Genomic DNA, 26,678 nt, shown 5'->3' with positions numbered 1-26,678 from the left:
TGGTGACTGCTTTACCAATAAAGTACAGCAGAAATGTCGCTGTGTGACTTCTCTGGCTAGATCTGTAAAGGCCATGACACTTCTGCTTTTTTCTCTTGGGACGCTTACTCTGGCCAATGGTGGCCGCCACATAAGGAGTCTGCCTCCCCTAAGAAAGTTCTGCTGGAAAGAGCTCTCGTCACAGCCCAGCTGAGCTTCCAGCATCTACCACAAGCCATACAGATGGGCCATCTTGGCCACGCTGCCCAGTTGAGCCTTCAGGAGACTGCAGTCCCCTTCAATATCTGACTGCAACCTCATGAGAATCCCCAAGTGACAGCAAAGCAACCAAGCTCTTTCTGAAGTCATACCCCACAAAATATTGTTTTAATTGTTTTTTAACAAATTGGTGTTTGGTTTACACCACTAAATTACAGGGTAACTTTTTATACAAGCCAATGGGATGCTCTCTCCTTGGACACACCTCCTCCTCATTCCAGCTGCTTACTTTCACTTCTGAGTGTTTACACTGTGGTTGCTTTAATCCATTTTTCTTTGGGTTTATCTTTTTATACTCTACACATATACACATACACAGCTGCACAGACACAGCACCCACAAACACACAAAATCGATCAAGTGAGTTGGATCTGGTTTGCTCCCTAGATCCCTTAGTTCAACCCTCATTTTCCAGCTAAAAAAACTTGGGTCTGGAGGGATTGAGTTTCTTGCCCAAGGTCACACGGCTAAGTAGTGGCCCAGCTGGGAGTAAACCCAAGTCTCTGATACCCAGTCTAGTCCTTTTCCCACTAATTGATTTCCCACTGACCTCAAAAAATAAAACGGGTCAATTCTTTTTCTAGTCCAGAGTCCATAAAGTCTGAAAGTGCCAAACATGCCCTGGACACAGCACCTCATTTGGCCATCTAGAGGTGACCAGTGGGCATCTGGAAAGTGCTGCGTACAGCTTGGTGGCCTGATGGGAGCTGAGGGACAGGAGTGTGGAAGGGAAGAAGGGAAGTGCTGAAGGACCTGGCCGATGCCCACCTTCCTCCTCCTGGGCTATTCTGAAGGCCACAGGCTAATTATGGGCGGGGTGCAGGCGGGGATTCCCAAATTGACTGGAAAAATGCCCCTCTCAAGCTTCTATGTTAGACCTTTCTTACAAAAACGAAAGTGTTTTAAATGGTATGTTGCATATTTCTGAATCAGGCTAAAAAAAAATGAGTGATTGAAACAAAAGACTGGGTGACTGTTAGACAGTACTGGCGCTGGTTAAATGTGGGGAGTGTGTATCTGAGCTTTATCTGCCACTCAAAGGCCCAGGCAGGCTGTCATTAATACATTTTTGGCCACCCACTGCCCCAGAGTTGCCCCAGTTTTTGTAAGCCCTACAGCATTGTCATTTCATTTGTCTGGCAAGGGAATTAGAGCCAATGAATAAGAAGGCCACCACCCTGCCCGGTAATGATATATTTCTATTCCCTTCAGTGATCTTGCCAACAGCCAGGTCTCACTCCTCCCCCCCCCGCCCCCCCGCCCCCCGACTACCACCATTCTCCTACACCAAAGGGTAAAGCATGATTAAAAGTCTTTGACATGAGGTGTGGTTTAGTTCAATATGTACTGTTGGTTCTGCAAATAAGCTGGTGGGAGGTTGACTATGCCTGTTATGTGCCATATGCCACTCTGTTGGCTGGCATGCATTTGGAAGTCTGAAAGGCAGGGGAGGGGAAATGCATATTCTTTCTACTTTTGAAGCACAGGCTTTAAAAAAAATGAGCTTTAGAGAAAAAATATCACATAATTGCAGTTTTGTTAATCCTTCATGGATTCCTTATACTGTATACAATTTGCCTCTCAAAAAAGCAGCAGCAGATTCAATCAAACACAGATTCATAAAATCCTGTTGCAACAAATATACTTCACTTTGTGTGCATGAGATATTCTGGAAAAGTTATGTATAAATTGAATTTTTGCAAATTTGGTCATATTTCAAATATTCTCAAAGTGCTTTCAATTTAAATTGGTGCCATTTTGTAAAGCAAATAATAATTTTGTAATGCAAATCGTTCTTCCCTAACTTATTTGTTTTGTACATTTGGGCTATTGTATTTACATATTTTTTTCTGAAAGTATGATACATCGATAGCTAATGGGAGGCAGTGAGACTTTAAAGTAATAAAACGTAAAATTTTTAAATGTAAATGAAAAAAATTTTAGTTCTAGAAATTTAATCTAGGAATTTAGATTTTTATGTAGAACTTTTATCTAAAGTAAGAACTCGAGCCTCCTCCAAAGTATGGCAGTCTGGCAACATGTAGCAAAATATTGAATTTATCCTAAGGATGTGCGAAAACAATTGTGTGAAGATGTATGCACCAAAAAAATTGTTTGTGGCATTGTTTATAACAAAAAATTGGAAAGAACCTAAAACACCATCAATAGAGAAGTTATTGAGATAAAAACAGATTACTTTACTTTCATGTAATGATATATTATGCTGCTGTCAAAAAGGGGAAAGACCACAATGAGGTACCATTTCGCCTACCATGTAGGCAACAATTTGAGAGTCTGATAACCTCCTGTTGATGAATGTGGGAATGACGAGGTCAGAAGGGCTATTTTCTATGGTAGTGTCGAGACGTTTGGGTACCATAAAGTTGGGTACCATTAGTCCACAAATACTCAGAAGACTGAGATACTATAATTAATGTGGCATGAACTTGAATTATTTACTTAAGAAACACTATGCAGCCATTTTTACATTTTTAAGAAATTCAAAAAGAGATTTTTAAAGAATTATACTATTTAATGAGCAAGTGTTAAATTTTAATTTTCCTAAGATATTTTTATTGGAAACATCACATTGTTTTTTAAGGGGAAACTATGTATTCATCTCTTTCAGAACAAGCTTTAGATAAGATCATTTTATGTATTTTAAAGTTGGGTAGTGGTTTTATACTCGTGCATTTAGTAATTCTCAGTGTTACCTACTTCTTCGTTCTTTTTCAGAGGGAAGGTATACTTGCTCCTTAAACTTACTTGATTAAAATTATTTAAGAATTACTTGGCATTTCAGTTAATGGAACTGAACCATTATTTAAGATGTGATCCTAAAGACTTTCATTTGATTACCAACTTTAATTTTTTGTATGTACATTGTACAGTAAAATGAGGATAGGGAATACTCACCAATAATCTCACCATCCTAACTTAACACTTTTTTGCCTATTTCCTTCCAGGAGTTTTTCTTAAAATTGTTATTCTTTTAGATACAAAATACTACAAACATACAGAAAAATGCAATAAATGATTTAATAGAACTCCTGTTTCCTTCAGTATGGCAAATTAGATACTCTGAACAACCCTTCACTGAAAACAACTAGAAATGCTACATAAACTATCAAAACTAAAAATTATTTGTAGATGCATCACAAAGCTAGTAAGAAAGTAAGAAATAGTCAGAGGTAAATGAAGTGAAAGCAGGAGTCCTGAAAGGTAAGTGTGCTCTGAATTTCACCTTCTCTATGGCGCATCACTAGAGCCCTGCTGGCATTAACTTTGGGTCTTGATGGTGGCATAAGATAAAGCGGAGATCAAGGCCAGGGCCCAACCAAGGTGAATTCTAATAAGAGACCCTCAAATGAAGCTAGGACTCTAGTGGGCCACACCTTCTGTATACAGGTGAACTAGAAATAAACCCACCTAACAGATGGGGATAACAAGGAAATTTGTTTATCTTGACCATTATGCTGGGTGGTGGGGGGAGAAAATCTCCCCTGAAAATTCATGAGCACAAGCAAACTCACACAGGGGTGTGTGGTCCAAAATTCCCATTATCTGTGAAAACCTAAAAACATTAAGCTAAAAATTTATTTTAAAGTGGTTTCAGGTGTTAGTTACTTCCAAGCACATGGCAGAAATAAAACCAATATTCTCTGCAGGCACCCACCTTCAAATATTTGCACAATGAAACACCGGAGAATCTTGCCTGACCGGCCAAACTCAAAAAACACACAAGCAATCAAGACACCATGGGGGATATTAAAAAAAAAAAAAAAACCACACAAAAGAATCAGACCCCGAATGACACTGGATATTATAATTATCAGTCACACATAAAATGAATGGATGTTTAATTGGCAAAAAGTAATAATAAAGGGGATTAAAATATATAAGGAAAAAAGAGACTAAAAGTAATGATCTTGAAAATTTGCAATACAAACAGAATTCCTGAAAATAAAAATATGTTATCACTGACATTAAAAATCCAATGGATTGGTTAAACAGAAGATTAGGCATAGTAAAAATATAAATAAGCAAGTGAACTGGAAGACATTATTCATAAAGTAGAACAAAGAGACAAAGAGATGACAAGTATGAAAAGGAAGCCAAGAGACTCAGAGAGTAGATAAGCTCTCACACTGATCTAATAGGAGTTTCAGAGAAAAGACTCAACTTTGACAGTAACCAGGGAAATGCGAACTGAAACAATGAGATGTCACTTTACGCTTCTCATCTTGGTGACCAAGTTCTGGCAAGGATGTAATCAAACAGGAACTATTGTACATTGTCAGTGGGGGTGTAAATTGATGTAGCTGCTTTGGAAAGCAATTACCAATACCTAGAAAAGCTGAGGAGGTATCCAGGTGCTGACCCAAGAAACATTCTCATTCACGTGCCCAAGGAAATGTGGACAAGGAGTGAAAACAACCTAACATTACAGACTCCTTTGCAAATCGCTGCATAACCTCATTCTGCAGGAAGGAGGCTGTCAATGAGAATCTAGTCATTTACAGAGCCTGGGGACAAGTTCTGCCTTTTTCACTTCAGGAGGCTGCAAGGGCACCTGGGAAGCGAGTGAAAGTTGGGAGTGGGGCAGTTCTTCTGGGGATCATCTTGGTCATTCATTCATTCAACTAATGACTGAAGGCCTCTTCTGAAGCAGATGCTACTAGTTTAAAGGGCTCATCCCTCCAAGCTAGAGTCAATTCTAACTTTTTGGGGTGTTAGGAGGATACTGAATCTGTGCATCCTCGAATCTGCTATTTCTCGTTCTGAATCTCAGCCTGGAGGAGCAGTGAAAAAAGAGCACAGTTCCTTCTGCCTTTTGTTGTGAGGGAAAGGTGGAAACACGGCTGAAATTCTTCACTCTCCGTCCTTTAAGGTCCCGCTCAGCACTGATCTTTGCCTGGCGACTTAGGCTCGTCTGTCTTTCTCAGATCCCAGGCCTCGTGTTCTATAGCCGTCACTTGGTTATTAATAACACAGTTGCAGTGACGTTTCTTGCAGTGGTGTTTAGTTTGAGAGGTAAATTTCTGTCTGCTTGACCATGATTTTTAGTTGTTTAATAGCCAGAATGACTATATCTTCTCATTGCATGTAGCATACATACAAGGTATTGTACCCAAATTTAGTTACGAATAAAGGTTTCTTGTGAAAAACTGAATAAATACATAAGTGAATGGATGACTTAAGCAAATACTTGGGAATTACTTTTAAATGTTATTTACCAGTGCAGCCCTTGTCCTTGTTGTAGGCCCTTAACTCTGAGGCTATTTCTTCTGTGACAGATACTTCCAACTAGAAATTCATGGAGAGGAATCTCATGTGTGGATCAAAGCATATTGTGCTGTGTATAGCTGAAGCCTAGGTGGAGGTTTGGGGAAGCACTTTGTCTTATAGCCATGAAATGTGGTATTTATCTTCTTTATGATTCTGCATGATTAGCTGCATCTAGCAAAATAAGATAGTATCTCCTAAATCGATGTATCCATACACTCGACTATACTCTCAAATAGGCCCATTCCAAGCATTTTTAAAACCTCAATTTTCCAATATCAGGTCTCGTTTTTAATTAAGGATTAACTTCCATTCTCCTTTGCATCACCGTAGAAGGATTAGGCCAGGCCACATTACATCTGGTTGGGCCTGTGATGTCTTGGGATTTATGAATGACAAGCTATATTAGAACTGGGGTCGTGTGCAGTCATCCTGAAATCAGAAGCTGAGTGCGCCCTTCCCAGCGGTCCCAGCGGCACGGGGTCAGAGTAAACAGGCACTCCAAGGCAGCACCAGCTCTGCTCTCTCCTTTCAGAATCTTGCTTCACGAAAATTCAGAACCAGAAACTTGTGGCATTCTCTAATGAGGACCCTGTCCTCGAAGCAAAGCTATTTCTTTCTTAACATTGGTTGTGAAGACGGAGAGGGAAGAAAGAGACTGGAGTGGGTGTAAGGGAGAATCAGGAGACAGCAGGGCACTGCGAGGTCACCAGCAGGAGAGACTGCCCTTCCTTGCATCCATGGAAAGGCAAGGTCATGGGCCTTGTCTATCGCAGTTCCCACTAATAAGATGAAAAATATGCAAACTAGTGAGTTCACACAGAAGTTCAGACATTCTTGGGGCATTACAGAGAATTATTTTGAAAACGTACAATAAGATTATTGAGGGGCTGGTTTGTCAGTCACCAGCAGCCGAGGTCTGGGAACAGGGGAGCCTTTCCTGAAACGGCTTTGGTGACCGCGGGTCGTGGAGGGACGCTTGTCTTCCTATGAACAGGGCTGTCTGTGTCCGGTCCATGAGACTGGCTGGGCAGCTCAGAGCCGTCTTCATTTCCTTAGTCATTGCTGCCACAGGCCCACATCCAGTAAGGCTGCTGGGGTCACGCCCTGGCTCCCTGAATCTCTGGGTTTGTGCCTTTTCCAGAGGCAAAGTGCTGAAAAACAGTGAGGAGAAAAGCAGGTATACCGAAAGATTTAGTTGGGAGAGACAGAAACCTACAGATAGACACTAAACACCACCATGAGATAATATATGTGGAAGGTTTTGAAAAATCCCAGTGCTACATACGTAAAAGCTAATACTATTTCTATAGAATAGCGTGGCTTAGTGGATCCACAAGCTGTAAGCACTGAGCCGTGGATAAGCTGGTCCTTAAAAATAGAACCAATAGTACCTTCTTTTCTTAGTGCCCCTAATCCATAATTCAGCCTTGTGGAAATTCAACTAGACTTTGTGATATGATGGTTGGTGACCTGCAACTAGAATCAGAGACCTTTACTTCTTAACGCTGGCTGTGGTCAGATAAGAAAGAAGAGAGTAGCAAGTGATAACTGATAGTTTACATTCATGTGCATCACTTTATAATTTTCAAAGCCCTTTTGCTTTGTTAGCCTCAGAACCGAGTGAAATAGGTGGCGATTATTCTTTCCACTTTCCAGGAAAGGAAACTGAAGCTCAGAGAGGTGGTGTGGCTTGCCCCAGGTCCGGGGGCTGAGGAGTGGGCCCACCACGGCTGTGCAGTCAGGGGCCTCTCGGAAGCGCCACAGAAACGTGGCAGGATCTCACTGTAAAGCCAGAAAGTGAAACACTTGAACTGCAGCAACACAGAGGCCGAAGTCCTTCCCCTATTTGCGGATCCCCACGTCACTGAACAGTTTGCCTGGGATAGGGTGTGTTTGACTTGCCTACATTACATCCCATCTGCTGCACCTTCTCTTTCCGAGCTGCATGCTCTTGAATAATCTGGACAAAGGAAAGCTTGCTCCAGCATCAGGGTAATTGCAACATGGTAATATTTAGCACACTCAGCACTTTCCACCTAGATGTTATCTCATTAACCTTCCCGTGTCCCAGGGAGGCATGTGCTACATGCAATGTGGCTATCGCCTCCATGGCTCTAGGAAAATAGTCTCCCCTGTGCTTGGGATGAGGTCCTTCGGCTCTGCAGATATTTTCCTGGGGTAGGAGGCCCTATGCTGGGGTTTCTTTTTAAAGGAAATGACTGTAGTGCAAGTGGCATACTATCTATTGCTATGTTCTGAGCGCAGGTATTTAGAAGTCTCTTATTGTAAAAAGGGGTATTTGCTTCTCTGTATTGATACTGAATGATAAATGCTTTTAAAATGTCTGTTACTTAATCCTTACAATGTGGGAAGTAGGTATTATCCTCTTTTTATAGGAAACTGAAGCTCTTAGAGATTAAATATCTTGCCTAAAGACCTTCTGCTATTAGGTGGCAGAGGAGGGTTTGTTCCTGGGTCTGCGTGACTCCAAAGCTAAGACGTCCGGTTCCAGCCTCCTGTATGAGGGCTTGTTCTGTACTTTGAGCTGAAGGGAAAGATTGAGGGCCAGAACAACACAGTCAGGTTGGCACCAACTAAATTTACAGACTTGCCTCCATCCACTGCAAGCACCAGGCCGGTGGGAGAGGGAAAGGATAAGACAGCAGCAGCCCACACAGCTCCTCACCACGTGTCATCTGAAGGTCTTTGAAAACCCTCAGGCTGTTTCCAGGGCTCGTGAGCTGTCAGGAGTGTGTGCCCCAGTGCACTGGAGACTTAGGCAGGGCGTGAAGGGAGTCTCAAAAACAAGAGGAAAGGAGAGTTGGAGAATCCGTGCAAAGGAAAAGGAGAAAGGGGGCTGGGAGGGGACTCACATTTGCTGCCAGTATCTGTGTCAGCTCCTGCTGTTTCAGTAAAAGCCTCAGTAGAAACAGGCCTGCTATGACCAAAAGAGTCCTTGTTGATTTGTGAAAGAATGAGTTTCAGTACACATACTCTTCATTTTCAGATTTGTCCTTACAAGTTTAGAAATATTCCAGCAGCGATCTCAGTAAAATGAGGTGGTGATATGCACATAATCGAATCAACAAGAGCAAACCTTTTAAAACCGATTTTAATATGCCTTTATTGTATTTACATTAGCTCCTGGGGTTAATGTGGAATCTTGCTAATAATAGCCTTTATATACAATTGGTTGTAAGAGGAGAGGTAGTCATTGTCGTGGGTTCATTATGATCCATGCCCTAATTTCACAGCTAGTAAATCAACTTGCAGTATAATTTGTTTGAGCAGTTCCTTTCACCCAGGCCTTGGACTCAGGAACGGGTGGCCCTCAGCAGAGCTGCCCTGCACTTGGCAGCCAGGTGACTTGAATTCTGTGTGTCCTTAGAATGTCAGCGTGGTCAGAGGACTCACCGATTCCGATACTCTTTTTCACATTCTTCCATAGAAAAGTGGATTCAGATTAGGGTCGGCCTTGCTAATGAACACCCCCGAAATAAGCACCCAATCGGCCACCTTCCCCGAGGCTACATTTCTCATGCAAAGTCCTCATTCGGGGCATGTGACTGTTCACAGAGCTCTGATAAGTAAGTATTGTGTGTTCAACGTAAATTATAAACTGGAGTCAGGCTGACATTTGGCCTGATAGGGCTAAAGCAGGTATTTCCAGCTTTGTTGGATCAAACTTATAGCCCAATGAATGCTTTTGGGGGTCTGTAGCTGATTCCTCATCTATTTAAATTTCAGTAGCTTCTGTAATCTAGGGTAGCATGAAATTACAAATTTCCAGTAGTCATTTGGTTTTTCTCATTGCCTTAAGTAGGTGAATAATACACTGTTCAGAGACTCATGGTTTCCATTCTTGTCCCTTTCCAAAGGGACAGATTCTCATCCTCAGTGGCCCATGACAGGGTTTTATCATCCCTACAGGCAAATTCTCACTTAAATCCAGCCAGAGTCTCTCCTGCTTTAATTCAATTTCCTCTTCCAGTTAAATCTTTAGAAGTCATGGGGAATAACTGTTTGTTACCTCATCCATAAAACCCTCCCTGAGCTTGAAAACAGCAACCAAGTTTATACACAGGCTTCTCTACCATAAGATAAAACCTGATTCCTTCTAACTTTTGATTTTGACTCTGTTTCCCCCAACCTAGGGCTCCTAAATCCCTTCTGGTTTCTCCCCATTTTTGTGAAGTGTGGTGATGTACCATTATGATACATGCAGAGGTTAATTATCTCTCAATGAAATCTGCAGGCAGGGCAGCTCCAGCCCAACCATGGAAGATGTCTCTGCAGTCTTTAGCACATTGAGGATGTCCTCATGTTGCAAGATAGCTGCCACAGTTACAGATATCCCATGCAATACAGTAATGCCCAGGAAGAGGTGGGATCTCCTTCATGAGTCTGTCTATAGTAGAAGAAAGCCTTTTCCCAAAGCTCCCCAGATGACGTACTCTCAGATCTCATTGGCTAGGATTGGGCCACCATACATAGGCCAGGGGAATGGGATGGCCAAGATTGCCCAGACCAGTCACCATTCATGTCCCCATGCCAGCTCAGCCAGAAGACTCATTTCCTGAGCACATAGCTTTGTGGCGAGTGAACCTTCAAACAAAATCAAAGCTCTGTCAGCAAGGATAAAGGGGGAAGTGGCAGCAAAGGCGGTTAAGTGGGCAATCTGCTGTGTTTGCCACAGCTGAGCAAAAATGGGAGCAAGCTATTCTCCACATAGTTCAAAATATTAACAATAACACACCAAAACAAGTCATTACTGAGAAGCCACTGTGAGAGCTGGCAGGCACACAAAGAAGAATACCACACGGTCCGTAACCTGTGAAGCTGGCGATCAAGGTGGGGAGAAGACACTTCCCATATCATTTCAAAATTGTACAGCAAGTGATTGGAGAGAGGCATGCACAGAGTGTTCTAGAAGCACAAAAAGGAACCCTTAGCCCAACCAAGGCGTGTGATTCCTGGAGAGAGGCCAAGTGGACCCGCTGTATATGCTGAGAAGGAGTTAGGCTAAGAAGACGAGATTTGGGAAGAACTATGAGGTATGTGACTCTTGATGTTTCTAGTCTTTGTATAATATTTTATGTTTTATTATTATGGCTCATCTAAAGTTGATGAAATAGAAAATCCTTTCAAGTCTTGAGGGTGGTGTGCATTTCAAGGGTCATTTCCCATGAGTTCATTTTTTCACATTTTGTATCTGGATGGAATCCATTTTATGATCAGTGAATTCCATATTTAAACAAGGAAGCCACTCATCCCGTAGGAAAATGTGTGCGAGGGAGTGAAAACGAGTGCAGTGCTGACCATCATGATGTCACTGGCTCTGTAAAATGGCTTGTTTTTAAGTATCATACGGAAACTGTGGTGATCTGGACTGAGGGGGAATCAGAATGAGTGGACATCTGTCACTTAGAATTGTTTTATTATTTTTACTGATGTGTATCTTAAGATAGGCTAGCAAAGAGTTGCTTCTGAGGAATGAATGTTACACAGATAAGAAGGATTTCCTTAGCATGTTCACTGTCTCTCTAAAAGTGCTCTTCTGAGGGCCAGAGACACTGGAAAACGAGCTGTTTTCTCCTTCTGTATCTTTTTTTTTTTTTTACATGATTTACACTTTATTAGGAAAAATTTGCTTTAACAGATGTAAACTTCAGCTTGGTGTCTGTTGAGTTTACTACAGAATCATGAATATGTAAAAATACATGCCTTTTAAATCTTTGAGGTGCATCATTGATGTTCTAGATGCATGTCTTCATTTGAAATACAATCATCCTCTTATAAATCAATAAGAAAAAGATAAACATTTCAACAACACCAAAGCAAAAGTCATGATCAGGCAACTCAGGGTAGCAAATCATATAAAATAGGATGAGATTCCTTAATAACCAAAGAAATGAAAGTTAGAGCAAAACATCACCAACCTGGCAAAATATTTGTAAAAAGATAAATCAGTAAATACAGTGCTAATGCCCAGAGCTGGTGAGAATGTGGCGAAATGAGCACCAATATTTTATTCTGTGTCCAGAGATGTATGTGTAAATATGTTTATTCTAGAATTGCTTGTTTTCTTACAAAATCTTGTGTCCATTAATAGAGAACTGATTGATTAAATAATGATGTATTCATGCAATGGAATACTACAGATCTGTTTAAAAGAATAAGATATATCTATATATAGATTTAAACTATCATGACGTATTATATAAACAAAGCAAGGTACAGAACAAAATAATTTCTATATGTACATATATGGAAATATTATTAATTGTATTTTCTAGAACGATATATAGGAAACTTAGTGGAGTTTTGTGGTTAACTTCGGGAAAAAGGACTAGAGGTAAAGGACAGAAGACTTTTATTTGATTTTGTATGCTTGCTGTATGCTTTGAATCTGTGCAAGAATTGCTGTATTTTAAAATGTGAAAGATTTTTTTAATAGGTTACATCTTCATGGTTTGATACGTAAAAATCTCTGCCCTATAAGAAGAGGAAGAACAGGTACAGAATAATCAGAATGTTATGATCCTGTTAATGATTCTATTTAGATCGAGATGTAAACCTATATAAAAAGTCTGGAAGAAATACGCTGAACTATCATCAGTGTGCCCCCCACCCCCCCAGACAATGTGGGGAAGTGTTGAGCTCACAGAAATCTTCCCTTTCTCTGTGCTGTTTAATTTTGTACAGTGCTCATGGATTATCAGAAAGAAAAATACAAATTTTTCCAACTGGTGGGAAAATTTTTTAAAAAAGAAAGGATCTCCAGTCCTCCCTCCCACTTTTGCATGAATCACTCCTGTCTGCTCTATGCAAAAACAAGGGTTTGGCTCTGTCTCTCACCTGGCTCTTCTAAGCTTACTCTCACCCATTTCCCTTTTAAATTTCACCTGCACCTTTGTAGTCAGAGTGGGATAAGTGAGAGCTCTCTCCTCTGATCCAACTTATCTACCCAAGTCTTGCCCAACTAGAAAAACTGGAAAATCAAAATCAAAACAGAACGTCCAAACAAGACACTGAAAACTAGCCCAACCTGTCAATGAAATCAACATGTTTTAGTGTACCACCAGCCTGTGCATGGAGCTAGCAGCCAGCTGAAAGGAAAGGAGCCATAGGCTGGAGACCCAGGCCCCGGGGCCCCCAGAGACCACCTGGGCTGTGCCCCCACAGTTTGCACCTCATCATTTTTCTCATCTGCTTATCACATCTGTTGCCCTAAGTTAGGAGGAAGGTATGAGAATCTGGTAGGGCAGGAGTGCGATGGAAATGAAAGGTGATCAACCGTGTCACTTTGTAAGCCCTGGAGGATACAACTGCTGTCTTGGATTTGTTATGAATATTGCTGAGAGAATTAGAGAACCCGAGATGAGATGTTCATTGACCCAAATGTGCTCTGATTGTATTAAGAAAATTCTGTGACAACCCAGCCTCAACGATTACTCTTTTCAATTTTCATCTCAGCATCTTAAAACACTTAAGTTTCACTTTCAGACTTATAACTGCACAATAATGTATGTGAATTGCTATTGGGCAACCAGAAGTACCTGTGTTAACACCTTTTCCAGCACCCCCCACCACATCAATAATAAGTGTTTTGTTACTTGTGAGAGCGACTATTATAGAAAGGAAAGGCAACTCTGATATGTCCCAGTGCTGGAGCAGAGCTTAGAAAAGAGAAACCTCAGTTGAAAGTACAAATCAGATTCCCACTTCATTCATGGAAACCGGAAGAGGCAACTGCACAGGCCACACAAGGGGAAGTGGCTAAGCAGAGGATTCTAAAGCCAAGGCCACTATTTAACCTATGGAAGCAGCCCTCCTTTGCCGCTTGTTTGAATCTAGTTATTGCAGAACATTCCACATGCTGGCCCACAAAACAAGAGAGTAGTTTTTCTTATAAGTTGAGAAAATATTTAAACGGCAAGGTTGGTGACTGGCATTGGCTGGATTGTGTCCCCCAGCATAGATATGCTGATGTACTAGCCCCCAAACCTCAGAATGTGACCTTATTTGGAAATAGGGTCTTTGCAGATTTAGCCAAGTTAAAATGAGGCCCTTAGGGTGGGCCCTAATCCAATATGACTTGGTGTCCTTGTAAAAAGGGGAAATTTGGATACAGAGCGAGATTCACACAGAGGGAAGAAGATGTGAAGACACAGGGAGAACACAGTAAGAGGACACAGGACTGGATGATGTATCTAAAAGCCAAGGAATGCCCGAGGCTACCAGAAGCTGGGAGAGAGCCTGCAACAGAGCCTTCCCCCCTGCCTTCAGAGGGAGCGTGGCCCTGCCAGCACATTGAGTTTGGGCTTCCAGCATGCAGAAGTGAGAGAATAAGTTTCTACTTATTAAATAGAGATCCACCCATTTTGGGATTCTTGTTATGGCAGCCCTAGGAAATGAATACATCTACTCGAGTCACATGTCTTTAACAAGAGTCAGGAAAAGGAAGGATGATACCTCAGCCTATGCCAGCATGGGATGTTTGTGTGACAAAATAAGTAACAGGAGTTCATGGTATTTCCATTGTGCTGGTGCATTTTTCTGGGAACATCGGCCTGGAGGTAGTTCTCTTCTGGTGGAAGCAGAGCCAGTCAACCCCTCCCTCTGTGGCAGGAAAAAGAGAGGTGCAGAGCCCAGCCTAGCATACCATCCTAACTTGGACGATTGCTTGGCTCCCCAAAGGGGATAAAGGCCCTGAGACCAGGCAGTGACCCTTCTCGTGCCGACCATGGAGACCATGGAGACAGGAATCGGGGACATGAGGGTTCACAAACAACTGAACTTGAAAATCTCAAGAATACCAGGAACTGGACCTTACCTGGCCAATGATTGTTCTTGTTTCATTTTTGTTTCTCGGGTCTTTTTATTTTAAACCATCCTTAGAGGGGAAAAATTAGCACTAAAATTAAAACCCCAGTGCATAATTTTTGTATGTGTATTTGTGAGAATGTAATTTATTCCTCTCTGTGTGTGTCCTTCTGTTATATGGGTTCAGTTCTCAGCTCATCTTTTTATCTTTTTGAAGCCAGGAAGTGAACACAAAAATCCTCAGATGCTATTACAGAGAGGCTCCCGGACCAAGAGGTCCCCAGGTGACGGTATGTAATTTCTCCTCTTTAGCTCTGCCCACGTGAGTGGGCAGACCTCGGCCTGAAAGCTGCCTTCCTAGGAAGGACTCCTGGTGTCCTATGCCTGGGGACACACCCTTCTGCTTAGACCCCACCTCACTGTGCCACATTAGACAACCTCAAGCCCTGAGCCTTTGTCTTCATTCCTCCTAAGACCCAGCCCTTCTCTCTTTTGTCTAAAGAGTAGGCCAGGGTGGAAGGGCAGGAAGGACTGACCTCAGAAAGGATCCTTGTAAACAACGTTACAAATTTAGGGTAATTTCCCCGCTTTACCTCACCCTAAAAATACAAACTAAAAAGAGACTTCTTTTGTCAAAATAAAAAACATGTGAAAAGTGCAGGGTTTGTTGTTGTTTTGAAGAATTTGAACAGTGAGGTGTTTTCCCTGGGACTCAGTTTCAAAATCAACACATTGACACCTGCCTGAAAAAGGAAAAATGGAATCAGCTCTGTCCTCATCCTTCCCGAGCAGCAGTACTAACGGGTCTCCTCAGTCCTTGCTGCCCCCAAACTTCTGAGTGCACAATTCTTCAAGACTGACCCCCCTGGTGTCAGCACCCCAGGTGTCAGGAGGGGAAGGAAGAAAGGTCAAGTTGTTTGTACGTTTGGTTGTCTTACTACTGCTGGGCTGGTGAAGTTGTTTTTCTGAGACCTTTATTCATCTGGTTTTTAAATACTTACTATGATGCTTTTTTTTTTTTTTTTTTTTCCCCTTTCTGAAGGGTAAGAGAGAAGCAAACTTTCCAGTGTTCACTGTCACGGATTTTTCCTCTGCTGTACAATTGAGTGGGGGCAAGGCAGTTCTAAAACGCGTGATTTATTTATAAACATATCTGGAAATATTTTTAAAATAAAAGATGCCAAGGGTGGGGCTGGGTCATAGCCAAGTCATGAGAAGTGCAATGTTTATTCTGGAGGTCAGCAGTAGACCCTCCCACAGGTAGTTTAAAAGTAATTCAGGGTCAAGTGGAAACATTCTGATTACCCTTACCTTTAGTTTTAGATTCCAGAGGGTATGGATTCTGGCTTGTTGGAAAGCTGATCTGAGTGACTGTGTGCTTTAAATACAATCCTGTTTTGTAGTTTCTGAGACGAATGCTGACCTGACTGAATTTAAAAACAGCTTCCGCAGTTGCCGTCCCCAAGGCCTCACCTTGTGTTTGCCTTGTTCTCAGGCTTGGGACACATGCAGACTGTGGAGGAGACTGCAGGGGACCCACAGAGGACAGGGAAGTTATTAACATGACTAAACACGCCCTTCCCGGGTTCAGTCTGCCACCTTTCTGTTCTATTCTATCCTTTCTGTTCCATGCTAGTGGGGCACGTTTCTTCCGTTGCTTTAAGTAGGGAGTAGGGAGAGGATGTTTGGTCAAAGGGCATCGCGATGGGAACAGGAGAATCAAGGAGAGGAAATAGAGGCCAGAGATAAAGAAATAAGAGCTAGGAGAAAAGAAATAAATAGAAACAAAGATGATGAATAATACGGGGTACGTAACAGACAGGAAGCAAAATGAAAAAGGAGTGAGACACGGAGATTGTCCTGCAGAGAGCAACAATTCAGAAATAGAAAAATGTGAGAAACCTGAAAACAAACAAACCTAGAAGCCCATACAGGAAAGGAAAGAACCAAATGGAAGTAAGAAATAGAACCCCAAACAGGAAGGACGTCTGAATGAGAAATGCGATTGAGGGAAGGAACAGAGAAGTCTTTGTGGCGTGTTTGTAGATTAGAGGGAAACGACAGAACAGAGGGAATCTAGGAGTGTTTATTCCTTGCACCTGGCAAACAAAAAAAAAAAAATCATTATTTTTTAATCATGGAAGAAATACCTCTAAGAGCCCTGGGCCTTTCATGCTATCAGCCTGTCTCTCACTCGTCTTAATCCCTTAGGACTCTTTTAAAAGCGTCAGGAAACCCAGCATGAGGAAAACCACATTTCCACCCAGATGACTTTTATATAAAGTTTACTTTAGAAAGATAAGTTCTCACAGCCCTTAGAGTTCAAGCTGGGTTACCTGTTCTCAGTGGTAAATGATCTTGAGCTTTTTAGTTCCTATAATTCCCTGGGTAAATGACAGAAACAGCTTGGTACCTTAAAAATAGGGATAAAAAATGAAATAAGTGTTTGCATGACTCCCATTTCAGAAGGCTGCTTTACTATTAATAAGTTAGAGGTTGCCTTGTAAGTTTAAATAATTTAACAAATGGAGTAATAAGAAAATGTAAGTAAAGCATAAACCGATAAACACAGCACATACCAGGAGAAGTAAAGATTAGTTATTTCATTACTGCAAATTGCTGTTACCAAACATTATGATAAATTACCAAAAAGATGCCTCTCCACCCCCTTCTATATTTTGGGTTATTAATTTTATTCACATACAAGTAATTCTTTCCTTGTATGCCTCTCTTGTCCTGTTTCTCTAATGAGGAAATGGGGGTGGGGGGTGGGAATGCAATAGATAAAAGGCTCAATTTGGGGCTGAAGCAAATGCAAAAAGATGTCAGAAACAAATAACATTATCAGCTTTTAGCCCCATAATAAGCTCATAATTATTTAGACCCTATTAATTTGGAATTTATAATAATTTTATCGGGATCTGGGCAGAAATTTTCCTTCATTTAGCAAACCTGTCTTGTTAAGTTTTACAGAAGAATGATGGAAATGTGATTACAAGGGGAATGTTTGAAATAACATCTTTGAGCACTTCAGGCCATCTCTTATATATGAATAATTAATATAAGAATACATATCAGTCTCATCCAATAATTATCGGGTAATTCAGAAAGAATTTGTTAGGTGACCCTGTATTGTAGGGAGGTGTGGGTTTAACGCTAAATAGCAAGGCACTTAACTTTTTCAGCCTTTGTTTTTCTTACCTGTAAAATTAGTTTAGTACAAACTCTGCCTAGTTCGAGGGGTTTTTGTGAGCATGAAATGAGAGAATGGATGGGAATCCATTTTTGAAATCCATAAGGTATTAGTAAAATCTATTTTATTTAAAATGAAACTAAAATTCATACTTTTCAGTAATTCAATATGACCTTCTGTCCAATAGTCCACACCAGTGAGGTTTTTACGTTTTATATAGCTTCAGTGAAAGCAGATTCCCTAATGAATCTTGGTGTGTGTGTGTGTGCGTGTGTGTGTGTGTTTCACACACACACATATGAATATAAACATTTAGCTCTCTTTCCACTCCCCCTACCCCTAACAGATCTTTGAAGTCATGCATGATATTCTGAGTACACTAAATATATTTAACATGGAACAACTGAAGAAAATTATTGTGTGTGCTTGAAAGAGTCTAGGGTATTGGAGTCTGAGAAGCCTGGGTTCAAATTCAGGCTCTTCCACATAGATGAGTTAGCCTAAATAATAATCTCTTTGAGCCCAGTTTCTTTGTCTGTAACAATGGATGATACCAATTGTATGGGGCTTTTTATAAAGACTACGAGCGATGATGCAGAGAGCACAGTGCCCAGTGCAGAGAAGGCCCTCAAAAGTGATGATAGTTATTAATATGAATGAAAGACTCCTCATTTCAAATCTCTGGCTCCTATTACAACTTAGTTTTCAAGATATGAGGCCAAATAGAGCATCATAATCATAGTGTCCTTTTATTTATTTTTTTTTTTTTTACATGTAGCTAACTTATATTTTTTGGTGAAATGTGTGTTGCAAAGTATAACATTAAAATAATGTTTCTTCAGTTCTAAGACACCTGCTTTTTCACATTTGAATGTTTAGGAATATCAGAATGAGCTTTACAATTATTGCCAAAATAAACATGTCAACTGCTAGGTAGAGGAGTTGCTAATGGGAATTGTCATTTGCTTGTAAATTTTTCAGAATAAAGAATTTTCAAAGCCAGGAGATGGTGGTGTTTATGCTTCACTCAAATGCAAAACATCTGTCTGTCAAACTCTTTCAAGAGAAGCTGTTGAATTTCCTACAAGATATAACCAATTAAAGAAAAAAAATTAAGATTCTAAATCAGGGGTGCTACAGAGGTCAAACTTACAGGCACTTTTATGAAAGTATCACCTCTGCTTGGCAACAACTGCCAATGTTCTAGTGAATCCAAGTCTTTAGAATATGAGTCAAGATGGTGGGTAATTATACAAATAAAATGTATGCTGTTTGTTGGTAAAAATTGTGTATATCTGATGTCGCATTTCTTTTTCTGTCTTTTAATTAGGTAACTTAATCTTCTTTCTTCTGACAGACTCAGCAGAAAACACTAGCTTTTAAAGTCACCTGAAAACAAGGTTAAATATAATTAAATTTACACTTAAGATGTCTGCACTTTATGTATGTTATACTTCAATAAAACATTTAAAAATTACAGATAGATGTGCCTGTGTATTTAGCTTGAATAACTGAAGATTTATCAAAGTGTATCTCGTTACTGCTTTTGAACAAGTAGGAAGTGTAACCATTTATAGAACAAACCTCTGCTAAGTCATAGGTACATTACACATGTTAGTTAATAATAATAATAATAATAATAATAATAATAAGTAGCACTGATTAAGCATTTACTCTGTGCCAGATACTCATAAGGGGTGTACCAACTCTCTCATTTAATTTTTGAAAGACCTCACAAAGTGGATATTATTATCCCTGACCATCTGAGGTGGGTATTACTATCTTTAAAAATGAGGAAACTCATAAACAGTAGTTCCCCCTTATCTATAGGGGATACGTTCCAAGTCCCCCAGTGGACGCCTAAAACCTCGCATAGCACTGAACCCTATCTATACTACATTTTTTCCTGCATATACTAATCGATGATAAAGTTTAATTTATAAATTAGGCAATTTCACAGATAGAAGATTTGTTCTTTCTGTAGATCCTAGCAACCCCAGTATATGATTTTTTTTTTTTCTTTCCTTGTTAAGTTGAGAACTTTCACCCTTTCACTTAAAAGGAAGCACTTCTCTTTGGCATATCCGAATTGCCAACATCACTAGCTTGTGCTTTTGGGCCATTATTAAGTAAAACAAGGGCTACTTGAACACAAGCTCTGTGACACAACGGTTGATCTGATAACTGAGATGGCTGCTAAGTGACTAACGGTCTGAGAGCCTATACCCATGGAAATGCTGGACAAAAGGATGATTCACATCCTGGGTGGGTGGAGCAGGAGGGAGCAAGATTTCATCTTGCTGCTCAGAATAACTTCCCTGTTTCCCCAAAGATAAGACCGAGCCGGACCATCAGCTCTAATGCGTCTTTTGGAGCAAAAATTAATATAAGACCCGGTCTTAATTTTTCTCCAAAAGACGCATTAGAGCTGATGGTCCGACTAGGTCTTATATTAATTTTTGCTCCAAAAGACGCATTAGAGCTGATGGTCTAGCTCGGCCTTATTTTAGGGGAAACATGGTAGCAATTTAAAACTTATGAATTATTTATTTCTGGAATTTTCCATTTAATATTTTCAGACCATGGTTGACTGTGGGTAACTGAAACCACGGAAAGTGAAACCGTGGATAAGGGGGAACTGCTGTATAAGACACATTTCAGTTAGTTATTTACATGAGGTAGCACAGCTGGAATGTGGTCAGGGAAAAGGAGACTATGAGCAATATGACTCCAAAGACTTGCATTTATGTGCTTCTTCACAGTTCCCCTCACAGATACACACAGTAGGTTCTATTGTCCTTATATCACAGGTGAGCACGCTAAAACTCAGAGAGGTTACATACCTTGACTGTATCACACAGCTTATAAATGAGAGAGACAAGATTCATACCTGGGCCTGACCCTGTCGCCTCCTCTGTAACGGACAATGCAACGCCTTTCTTGAGGAGGACATGTTCTTCAGACATAGGTTTCCTAATATCACATTACGAGATAGCCTAAGAGTGAGGATTGGGTAGGGTAAACGGGGGGCGGAGAGACGGGAGGGGAGACGGGAGGGGAGAGAGAACAGAAGGGCAGCTTTTAGAACTTCAGGGAGTTGCTATTGATCTCTTTCATGCTTTCACTCCAGAAATTGGAATTTTCCTCTTGAAGTGACCTTGTCTAGTCGCTCTGACTATGGGTGCAGTTGCCAGTGAAATTTAGTTCACGTCCATTAGGCTATCATGCCATGAAGTTTCTCTAACTCGGAAACGTACTTTCCTTTCTCCCCATCTCCTTCCTACTTTGCCTCTATACACCTGCCCCCCATCCCCCGTAAGAGAAAAAAACAAAAAAAACCATCGAGGACATTAGGAAGTATGTTTCTCAAACACAGGAACTCCACACAGGCAGCCACTGTTGGCTTGTTCAGAGAGGGCCTGACCGGGGGTGCCAAGCTGTGCTCCTGGATGTCAGCCTGGAAGGTGAGGCTGATTCTAGCTTCCGCTGTGACTTGTCATTTGTAAATTAGTACTAACCCTTTTCGATGCCAATGTTTAAAAAGCTGGTTTCAACGCTAATTTATTTTGGGCCACTTCAATTGGCTGCACTTTTCTGTATTCGAAACTAAAAATTACAATTGGGGTCACCTCCATTGCCTGTGAAGAAAAGCTTCACTTCTTCCCACTCTGAAGATGGTCACAGTCACGGTAGTGACTTACGAACTGACAGAGGAGAGAGAACATTGAATAGCAAGTACTATTTTGGCATTTTTTGCATCTCAGAAGCCCTGTACTACTTAATAGCTTGAGGAATTCTGAAAGAATTCTCTAAATCTTGGGCTCTAGAGACAATGGGGAAACAGATATTGAAACAATTTTATAAAAATTGCCTGTCTTTTGGAGGCGTTAACAAGACTATTGTTAATTTCTACCCATAGGAGCATGTTCTCATTTCCATGTGGTTCACTCTCCATAAATGTCCATGGTGAGAGCATTTATTATAAAGAAAGGTAGTACTTTCAGGTCAGGCCTAAAACAATAAAGTTAAAACTTTTTTTAATTTTTTATTTTAGTGAGACCTCTCATTAGTAACCTTTACGAAGTAAAAGATTTAAAAACAAGAGACTTTCACAGTCCGTGTGTTTTGAATGTTTGTCTTTTTAAATAGTGGGTTAAGGGGTGTGTCATTTTTTTCTTTGTGTTCAATGTTTTTTTTTTTTCAGCTGTTACATAGTGACGTGTTGAGCACCTTCAGCAAAGAAGAAGGTTGAAAGAGAACCCAGTCTGCCCCTCTGGATTCTAGTTATGGGTCTGCATCCCAGCATGCGTTAACTCAGAGTCAGAGCACAGATGCCAGGGTTCCAAGCTTAAACCTCCACTCACAAGCGAAGGGGTTGGACAGGAAGTGGGGACAAGAAATTATTTTTCATTACAGAAACGAACCTAAAAGTAATCATCCACCCACCGTAAGTCCTTCGTCTAGTCTCTAGACAGTCTCCACTGGACTCAGGTACAGTGTCGGCTTAATAAGAAGAGTCCATTTTTGACAACCTGTGATGCGTGTAAGTATCCTGAAGCACAAGAACTAGGGGCCTCTGTTTTAGAAAAGAAGAGTCTGCACAGCACTGGGAAACATGAAGTACTGGCCGCTCAGTAAGGGCCTCCCTTGCCAGTTACATTGATGAGGGAGCCACAGGAGGCACACAAAGCCATAGTCTAGTGCCGTGTTTAAAGGTTCTGCATTATACAGCCCTAAGTTCCAATGCCTGCCTTGTGATTTACCAGCCCTGTGATTTAGGGACATTTCCTAACCTCCCTACGCCTCGTTTCTGTCACTCCCTTATAGGGTGTTGTAAGGGCCAAATCATGTAAAGCCTTTAGCTCAGCACCTGGCACGTCACATGCGCTAACAAATTATTGAAATGTGTGATGGGGTTCAGGGCAGGCTGCCCCAAGATGAGCCACTCTGGCACGCAGATTCTTTCAAGCTAACGATGACTTGTATTCCTTAGGTCATTTTTAACTGTGTGATTTGTATGTTGTGGTAAGACAGTTTACAGAACAACTCACACCACTTCGAGGTTTCATGGGTAGCCAGAAGCTCCAAGTTCCGCCCTGGGAAAAGGTACTTTTCTTGGCTTCACAAGGCACTGACCCTCCTCCGTGGGACTCTGGGCAATGCAAAAGGGCTAGAGGGAGCCAGCTACCTGCTGAGGACCAGGCAGCCCCAGCTCCATCCTGCGTTGTCTGCCTACCTCTGGCTCTTGGGCCTAGGACTGTGTGTGGACGAGAAGGCACCCAGCCGGGGGTGGGCAGCATCAGTAGTTGCCTCCAGAAGGACAGTGTCCAGCACAGCTGACATGGGTTGATTCACTCCAGGTCTGGAAGACCACACCCTGTAGCTCAAGAACGGGAACTGGTGCCCAAAGTAAACAGGCTGAGCAAGGAGGCCCCCAAGTCCCTTCCCCAGGCTGACGCAGGGGTTCAGGCAGTTTCTCCCCCACCCACTCGCAGGCGACAAAGGGAACTCAAAGAATGGGGCCTTCCTTCCTTCCTTCTCTGACTGCAGGCCCGAGGGTCAGCAATAGCCTCAGAATTATAAACCTCGCAGAGAATGAAATCACAAGCCAGGGCTGAAAACAGACAATTCTGTGGAAATCTAGTGCCTGCAGAGTTCTGTACTTCGCTCCTGCTGCTGCAAAGAAGGAGGGGCCTTGCAGCTGCCCTGACACCAACCCTGTTCAGCCCTTTCCTCTCTTCCGTGGAGCCTACTTAGAACCTCCTCCATGTTCACAAATCAATAGGAAGAAGACCAACAACCCCACAGAAGAATGGACGAGGGCGTTGTGTCAGTCCTGGTTCTCCAGAGAGATAGATGGATAGGGATTGATTATGAGGGATTGGCTCACATGATTATGGAGACTGAGAAGTCCCTCGATCTGTCATCTCCATGCTGGAGATCCAGGAAAACTGGTGGCGTAATTCTGTCCAAGTCCGAAGACCGGAGAACCAAGGGAGCCAATGGCGTAAATCTCAGTCCCACGTCAGGAGGAGATGAGATGAGATGTCTCAGATCAAGTAGTGAAGCAAGAAAAAAGGGTGAATCCCTCCTTCCTCTGCCTTTTGTTGTCTACAGGCCCTGTGGATTAGATGCTGCCCACCCACACTGGGGAACCATCTGCTTTAAGAGTCCACGGATTCAAATGCTAATCTCATCCAGAAACACCCTCACAGACACACCCAGAATAAGGTGTAATCTGCGCACCTGTGGCCAGTCAAGTTGATCCATAAAATGAGCCATCACAGTTATGAACAGGCAGTTCACAAAAAGAGACTAAATATATGAAATAATTCTCTTCCTCACAATTTGAAAAATCCAAAGTAAACAAAAGATTTGATTTTTCGCCTATCAGATTGGCTAAAAGAAAACTATTCACTAATAAATAATATTGTCAGTGACTGGGGGGGAATAGAACACAATGTAAATTGATGTAACACAGTGTAAACCTCTTTGGAGGGCAATTCCAGGGCCCCACATTTCTCCTACATAGACACTCACATGTGAGCGAAGAAGTGTGTATAAGAACTGGTTAAAGAAAGTGTGCTTCATAATGGGGTGCATTTATTTGTGCTGACATGGAACCATCTTCAAGACACAATATTAAGTGAAAAAGTGCGGTAGCAATCATGGCACAGAACATCTCTGAAAGGAGGTACAAAGAGAAGGCCTGTCGCTTTCTCCAGAGAGAAGGGCTCCACGGCTGGGCTTCTGGGGTGGAGCCCAGATTTACATTTCACTGTATAACTCGTGGATTTTTAAAAACCGTGGCACACACTTTTTTAATTAAAAAATTTCTAGTGCTTTTTCTTTCTAAGGAAACCTCCATTTTCTCCTACCCTCCTATCCTGCAAACTTTCCCCTCCTTACCCCTCATTCTTAGTAGAGTATCTTGCCTTCCACTAACAGGGAAGTAAAATCTCAGAGGGAACATCTTCCACTCATCCCGCAGCCACGCCTAGACTCTTTCCTGCACCACACCAACCTTTTCCACTTTCTTTCCTCCCCCAGTTCGTGGATGCTACCCCCAACCCTCTTTGTCCTTTCGTGGTAAAATTTCTTGGAAGAGTTGTCCACACTGCCTATTACCTGCTCCTCTCCCTGCTCACTCTGCAAACTGGCTTCTGCCTCCACCGCCCTCCTGAACTTGCTTCCCCAAAATCACCAGTGACCTCCATGTTGCTAAAATCACTCGACACTTCTCATTACTCCTCCAGCTGGCTTCAGTTAACATGTCCGTATCTTTAGTCCATATCCCTCGACTGACTGACTACCGGTCATCTTCTCTAAGCATCCCACGGGCACATCAACCTCAGCGTGCCAAAACCCATCTCCCCTTCAGTGTTCTCTCTCTGTGGATGGCTCTGTCATCCATCTAGCTGGCCAAGCCAGAGACGGAAGTCATCCTGTCATCTTCCCCTCCTCTGCTCTCCTGTAGCCAACTTTCCAGTTATCCTTTCAATCTGCCCCCTCAGCTACTATCCTAGCTCAGGCCACCATTTTCTCTGTGTCATTAGATCAGCTTCTCCTCAATCAATTCTCCTTACTACCTGCTGTAACTCTTTCAATGGCTTCTCCCTACCCTCAAGATAAACTTCAGATTCCTTAACATGGTAGACATAAGAGCCTTCATGAGCTCGCCTCATTCACCAACCACCCCCGTGCATTCTACACTCCAGCCCTATGGAACTTGAAGGTTTTTAATACTCTCTGTTCTTGCTCACCTCTGAGTCTTTGCATTACGCTGCACCCTCTGCCTGGAACTCTTTTCTTCTTCTCCTGGATAACTTCTACTTATGCTTCATGTAGCAGCTTAAAACTCTCTTCCCCAGAAACTCTGTCACATAATTGCTTCTTTAGTTCTGATTCCTCCTCAGGTTGACAATTAAGATGGAGTTATGCCTTCCTGTGCCCCTGCCATAGCCTCTGGCATAGAGTAAAAGCCACATAATCATGGCACAACTTGATGAAGGTACGAACTGAGCCCTATTTCAAAATGCATTTTACAAAGAAGCATAAATGGAGTCTTCTGCTTTTGTGGAATCATTACGGAGACATAGTTTAGCTGAGGTACTTTACAGTTAGAATTATAATTTTGACTAATTTGTTAGACCTGTCCCTCTGGTGATATATTTTGCAATAGTTCATGCCTTCATCTTTTTTAAAACTCTGTGTGGTGTGTATGTGCACGCACACATGTGTGTCACAGAATAGCTCTGCCAAATTGGTCTTTGTAGTCCAGTGGTTTGAACTAGAAATCCGTGAGAAAATTATTCTTTAGCAAGTTTTCCAAAAATTATATTGAGGCAAGAATGTAGTAATTGTGTGTTTAAAAATGTATTTTAGTGGCAGCTATGGACAAGTACAGTCTGTATTGCTTAAGAAATTTTAACATGTATATACCTAAAGTACATTGTTGAAATAAAGCAATATATACTTTCTAAGGCTCAAAGCTGACTAATGTCATAATTAAGAATGTCAGTTGTTGGTAGAAGATGAAGTGTTTGGAAGCTGGAAAATATGTCTATTTGCTCAGATTAACTCTGAAAAGGGGGAAAATAGATCAGTGCTCATGTGAGTCCAAGCAACCTTCAGACAGGATTTCTAGGAATGCAGTCAGAGTGAAAGTAAAACTTTAAGAAACTAAAAGAATTAAACATCAAGTTGCATAAATAAATAAAGCAGGAAAAGAAATGGCATAGGTCTAGTTTTTGAAAGAAGAGAACTATAGTGGTTAGTTCTTAGCAGTTCTCATAGAATTCCCAGAAAGAGGAAAAGAAAGCAAAAAAGAAAAATGACTGCTCACACTGGATTATCAAAGCTGTTTTCTTTTCCTTAGATCCAGAGCTATAAAGAAGTACCGACAACCAAACTATGCTTTCCACCACAAACCCTCCCACACCCTCTTGCACCCTGAGTTACTTACACTCCCTCCCAGCTTCGCACACACATGGAAACCTGGGACTCTAGCTCACCCCAACTGCTGCTCTGTGTTTTGTCAGTTCTTACCTCTTCATGGGTCCAGGGCCTGTGCACAGCCACTAGCCTGGAGCAAGCCTTTACCGCATTGCCT

At 41.7% G+C, this 26,678-nt stretch overlaps 1 non-coding gene across 12 annotated transcripts in view; it reads left to right on the top strand.

The window, feature by feature from the left end:
- LOC109453655 (uncharacterized) overlaps positions 1–26,678 on the top strand; it is a 106,855-nt gene that overhangs the window by 58,840 nt on the left and 21,337 nt on the right. Inside the window, exons 5-7 of one of the 12 annotated variants that reach the window (XR_012495132.1) lie at positions 7,204–10,601; positions 14,595–14,663; positions 15,416–19,049. This is a non-coding gene — a transcript (uncharacterized LOC109453655). Of the gene's footprint in view, positions 1–7,203; positions 19,050–21,770; positions 26,640–26,678 lie in introns of those variants that run through there. The other 11 variants (XR_012495134.1, XR_012495129.1, XR_012495131.1 and 8 more) reach the window with 11 other exon arrangements.

This window comes from Rhinolophus sinicus, linkage group LG03 (assembly GCF_036562045.2).
Source record: "Rhinolophus sinicus isolate RSC01 linkage group LG03, ASM3656204v1, whole genome shotgun sequence".
In the NCBI taxonomy this organism is placed as follows: domain Eukaryota; kingdom Metazoa; phylum Chordata; class Mammalia; order Chiroptera; family Rhinolophidae; genus Rhinolophus; species Rhinolophus sinicus.
This window is presented reverse-complemented; position numbering and strand designations above follow the sequence as displayed.